Source organism: Choloepus didactylus, chromosome Y, assembly GCF_015220235.1.
Source record: "Choloepus didactylus isolate mChoDid1 chromosome Y, mChoDid1.pri, whole genome shotgun sequence".
NCBI lineage: Eukaryota > Metazoa > Chordata > Mammalia > Pilosa > Megalonychidae > Choloepus > Choloepus didactylus.
The window spans coordinates 53,174,522-53,180,949 of record NC_051335.1 but is presented as its reverse complement, the minus strand read 5'-3'; positions in this window follow the sequence as shown (position 1 = coordinate 53,180,949).

The window sequence follows — 6,428 nt, the reverse complement described above, 5'->3', positions numbered from 1 at the left end:
GAATCTTTTTATTATTTTTTAATTTTTTAAATTAGAGGTTTTAGGTTTACAGAAAAATCATGCATATAATTCAAAATTCCTATATCCAACCTTATTATTAACACCTTACAATTTGAATTTTGTATATCACTTATTTCATAATCGAAACAAAAAGAAGTTTTTGGTTTTTATTACTGAATTAGTTCTAAGAGTATATCCATTGCCTCCCAAATCCATCATCATAAATGGAATTTTATTCAGTATTAAACACAAAATACCCATATTAGAGCGAAACAAACGTATTACTAGAAATGTAATAAGAGTTTCTGGGTAATTTGGCATTGTAGGGAGCTCAAGACTCAGTTTTCCTACAGACAGCTATTAAACAGCCAGGGACTCTGAAACATCTGCTTGTGGGCTCCAGAGACCAGAAGAACACTGTATACCATCAATAAAAAGCAGACAGAAGAGACTGATAACCTGTGGTGAAGAGCTGTAAGTAAAACTCTTCATGCAATAGAGGTTTGTGCCCACCATCCACTCTCATTGCATGCCACCACTTTCCCCATGAAAGGTGTATGTGGGGGGGTACCTAGCTGAGCATCAATCATGGCTTTTGAGTCATGAATTCAGGATGATGGTGCCTGGCTCTGAGGGCAGCTAGTTTCAACCAGACCAGGACAAAATTTGCTAGCAGTTTCTGTTTCAGCCCCTCCCCTGACAGGGGTAGAAGTGGGGGCAATTTAGAAAACACAGTATCTTTATGGGACTGCAGGGAACAGTTGCTGAAGTGTGGCTCTTCCACAAGAAAAAGAAGGGTCATTGTCCAGTACTATTCACAGCTTTTGATTACTGAATTAAGATTGCTGAGAGCCAACCCAGTGCTAAGGTTTCAACCTGCCCTGGACAAAAGTGACTGACAGCCTCTGACTTCAAAAGAGGTAGAGTCAATTTAAACTTAAAGGCACAGTATCACATTAGGACTGTGGGAAATACTTTGTAAAGAATGCTATGAGATCCCAGGACTCATCAAATAGATGTTTGGCATCCTTCCAGTCTCCTCTCCAGGCCACTTTGGAAACAATCTACACCCCTTCATGGGCCCCTGGCCTTGTTTTGACTGGGAAACACTGTCTTGGGAAAGCATTCTGTGGGTGACCTTCATCCTAGAATTTGCCTCCAGGCAAAGTAGCTAGAGATAATGAAAGGAGTGTTTAAAAATTAACTATAGAGGCAAATAAAAAAGCAAAAAGAACAGGTCAACACTCCTGGAGAAGGAACAGGGGAAAGGAAACTGTCTCTTGAGAGTGAAATAATTGCACAAATAGAGCAATTATTCAAGCAAGAATCAGATGAATAAAGCTGAATAATCTGAGCAGTTAAACATGAGCTATTCTAAAGGTCTATAATAAGCTGAACCAAATGTCATAAAAGGCCTTAGCACAAAGCCAATCAACAATAAAAACACTAGGTAAGAAAAAAACTGACCTCCAGTGAATGTACCAAGGTAATCAGAATCCTAAACACTAGCAAAATATTACAAGCCACAATAGAATCAGGAAGATATGGCTTAGTCAAGGTAACCAATTAAAACTTGAAGGAGAAACGGAATTTGACAAAACTAATCAAAGAGGTTCAAACAAATCTCCTAAATCAATTCAGGAGATGAAGGAAGATATGGCTAAAGTCATAAAGTATATAAAGAAGACAACATGTGAGTACAAAGAAGAATTTGAAAACATGAAAAGAAACATAATAGAATCAAGGAAACCATGACTAGACAACAGAAAGCTACAAATCACATTAGGAAAAATGCAGATGTCCCAGTCAAAGGTACAAACTTGCACTTCAACTGAGATATATGAATTGAAACAGCTAATTATTAATCAAACCAATCTCCTAAAACATTCAAAAAATCAAATCAATGAGTTGAGGAAGATATGGCAAAAGAGATGAAAGATATAAAGAAAACATTGGGTAAAGATAAGGAAGTTTGAAAAAACAACTGGCAGAACCTATGGAAATGAAAGTCAGAACACAAGAGATGAAAAACAGTGGAGACATACAACAGCAGATTTCAAGAGACAGAAGAAAACACTCAGGAACTGGAGAAAGACAACTGAAATCCTACACACAAAAGAACAAATAGGGAAAAGAATGAAAAATATGAGCAACATCTCAGGGAATTGAATGACAACATGAGTACATGAATGTATGTGTCTTGGGGGGTCCCAGAAGGAGAAGAGAAGGGAAAAGGGGCAAAAGCAAAATGGAGGAAATAATCACTGAAAATTTCCCATCTCTAATGAAAGACATAAAATTACAGATCCAAGAAGTACAGCATACCCCAAAGAGAATAGATCTGAATAGACCTAAACGAAGAAACTTAATAATCAGATTATCATATGTCAAAGACAAAGACAGAATCCTGAATGTAGCAAGAGAAAAGCTATCCATCATATACAAGGCAAGCTTGATAAGACTATATGCAGGTTTCTCAGTAGAAACCATGGAGGCAAGAAAGCAGTGGTGTGATACATTAACATACTAAAAGAGAAAACCCACCAACCAAGAATTTTATATCTGACAAAACTGTCCTTCAAATATGATGGAAAGTTTAAAATATTCTCTGACAAACAGATAATGGGAGACTTTATAAACAAGATGTCTGCTCTATAGGAATTACTAAAGGGAGCACTACAGACAAATAGGAAAAGACAGGAGTAAGAAGTTTGGAGCACAATTTGGGGTGATGGTAGCACCACAACGTGGAACACTGAACAAAGATGACTGTGAGTATGGTTAAAAGACGAAGGTTGGGTCATGTGGGACACCAGAAGGAAAGAGGGAAGGTGAAGACTGAGACTGTATAGCTTAGTGAAACCTAGAGTGGTCAACATTATGATAAATGTAAATATATTTCTATATGAGAGGGAACAAATGAATGTCAACCTTGCAAGGTGTTGAAAAGGATTGGTGTTGGGGAAAAATACAATCAATGCAAACTAAAGTCTATAGTTAACAGAAACATTGCATTATGCTTCCTTTAATGTAACAAAGGCAATATACCAAAGCTGAGTGCCTATAAGAGGGGGACATAAGGGAGAGGTATGGGATTCTTGGCATTGGTGATGTTTTCTGACTCTTTTATTGTACTTTATTTTTATCTTTTCTTTTGTTCTTTTTAGCTGTCATTTTTTTTCTTTCTTTTTTTTTTTTTTTTTTCTCTCCACCTCTTTTTATTCTTCCTCTTTCTTTATGGAGAAAATGGAAATGTCCTTATATACATAGTAGTGGTGATGTGAATACAATTATCGAACCATTGATTGTTTACTTAGATGGAATGTATGGTGTGTGAATAAAACCATCTTAAAAAAAAACAGGTTGATGGATGAACCTTGAGGACATTATATTGAGTGAAATAAGTCAGACACAAAAGGACTAATATTGTGTGATCTCACTGGTATGAATGAATTATAATACAAAACTCATTGACATGAAATATAGGTTACCAGGATAGAATTAGGCTGAAGAATGGGGAGCGGTTGCTTAATATGAGCAGAATGTTTAACTAGGTTGAATTTAAGTGTTTGGAAATTGACAGAGGTGTAGGTAGCATGTTATTGTGAGACTAACAGTGCTGAATAGTGTGTGAATGTGGTGGAAAGGGAAGTTTAAAGTCACATATGTCACCAGAAGGAAAGTTGGGCAGTTAAAACATGGGAATGTATAACACAATGAATCTTGTGGGGACAATGTTCATGATTAAATGTACAAATATTAGAAATTTCTTTGACGAACCAGAACAAATGTTTGACAGTATAACTAGAAGGTAATTAATAGAGAGGTATATAGGGGAAAAGTGTACCTTTTGCAAACTATTTACACAGTTAGTAATATTTTAACATTCTTTGATCAACAGTAACAAATGTACTGTACCAACACTATGGGTCAATTGTGGAGGGGGTTTAAGGGTATGGGAGGATTTGAGTTTTCTTTTTTATTTTTATTTCTTTACTGGACTAATGAAAATGTTCTAAAATTGAAAAAAAATAACTGTGGTGATGAGTACACAACTATATAATGGTATCATGAACAACTGTACACTTTGGATGATTGTATGGTATGTGACTAATCTCAATAAAATTGAATTTAAAAAGAAAAAAAAAGTTCCCAGTTATTTTCCAACAAAAAATTCGTAGGTAGGAAAAAAAATAGAAGCATAATGTAAATTATGGGAGTGAAAGACACAATAAATGATTTAAGAAATACTAGAAGCATGCAACAGCAGATTTCAATAGGCAGCAGAAAGAATTAGTGCTCTAGAAGACAGGACAATTGAAACATTACAGAAAGAAAAACAGATAGAGAAAAGAATGGAAAAAGTTAAGCACAGTATCAGAGATGGGAATGACAGCAAAAAGTGCACAAACATACACATCATGTTTTTCCCAGAAGGAGAAGACAAGGGAAAGGGGTCAGAAAGAATATTTAAGGATATAATGGCCAAAAGTTTCCCAGCAGTTATGAAAGACATAATGTACATGTTCAAAAATGCAACATACTCCAAACAGAGAAATACTATTAGACCTACTCTGAGGCACATACTAATCAGATGTCAAATAACAAAGCAAGAGAAAAGTGATTTGTCACACACAAGAGAAATGCAATTAGGCTAAGTGCCTATTTCTCATCAGAAACCATGGAGGTGAGAAGTTAGTGGTATGATATATTTAAGATTCTGATAGAGAAAAACTGCAAGCCCCAAATCTGGCAAAACAGTCCTTCAAAAGTGAGGGAGAGTTTAAAATACTCACAGATAAACAGAAACTGAGAGTTCATCAACAAAAGACCTGTCCTACAAGAAATATTAAAGGGAGTTCTGCAGAATGAAAGGAAAAGACAAGAGAGCAGTTTGGAAGAGAAATTAGAAATGAAGATTGTCAGTAAAGGTAATTAAAAGGGTAAAAACAGAGACAAAAATAAGATATGACATGTAAAAACCAAAGGATAAAGAACATTACACCTCAAAACAGCAGGATATACATTCTTCTCAAGTGCTCATGGGATCATTCCTCCTGGATAGATCACATAATGGGTCACAAAACAAGTCTCAATAATTTAAAATGATTGAAATTATACACAGCACTCTCTCCAACCATAATGGAATGAAGCTAGAAATCAATAACAGGCAGAGAAATGGAAAATTTACAAATACTATGGTGGTTAAATAACACACATTTAAACAATAAGTGGGTCAAAGAAGAAACTGCCAGAGAGAAATCAGTAAATATCTAGAGAAAAATTAAAATGAGAACACAACACATCAAAATTTATGGAGTGCAGCTAGAGGCAGTTCTGAGAGGGAATTTAAAGCCCTAAATGCCTACATCAAACAGAAGAGCTAAAATCAAAAGATCTAACTCTACACCTGTAAAAAACGAAAAAGAACAAAAATCTATCCCAAAGCAAGCAGAGGAAGAAATAATAAAGATTAGGGTAAGAAATAAATGAAATTGAAAATAAAAAAGCAATAGAAAGAATTAAAAACCAAAGTGTGATTCTCTGGGAAGATCAATAAAATTGACAAAGGCTTACATAGACTGACAGAAAAAAGAAGACAGAAGATGCAAAAAATAAGAACAAAAATGAGAGGAGAACATCACTACTAACTTCACAGATATAAAAAAAGAACAACTGTATGCCAACAAATTAGAAAACTTAGAAGAAATTTGTAGAACACATGAACAACCTCACTGACTCTAGAAGAAATAGAACACATCAACAGACCAAATTACAAGTAAAGAGATTGAATAAGTTCATCAAAATACCTCCCACAAAGAAAAGACCAGACCAGATGGCTTCACATGTGAATTCTACCAATCATTCCAAGAAAATTAATACTAATACTGCTCAAACTCTTCCAAAAAAAAAGAGGGAACAGTACCTGACTCATTCTATGAAGCCAAAATCACCCTAATACAAAATCCAGATAAGATACACTACAAGAAGAGAAAATTACAGACCAAATCCTCTAATAAATCTAGATGCAAAAATCCCCAACAAAATACTTGCAAATCAAATCCAACAACACATTAAAAGAATTATACACCATAATCATAATCATAATCCCAGATATGCAAGGGTGGTTTAACACAAGAGAATCAATTAATGTAATATACCATATTAAGAAATTGAAGAGGAAAAACCACATGACCTTCTCAATGATGCAGAAAAGGCATTTGATGAAATCCAGCATCCTCTCTTGATAAAAACATCTCAAAATTATGAATAGAAGGAAACTTCCTCAACATGGTTAAAGACATATATGAAATACCCACAGCCAACATCATACTCAATAGAGAAAGACTGAAAGCTTTCCCTCAAAGTTCTGGAAGAAGACAAGGATGCCCATTATCACTGTTATTCAACATTGTGCTAGAAGTTCT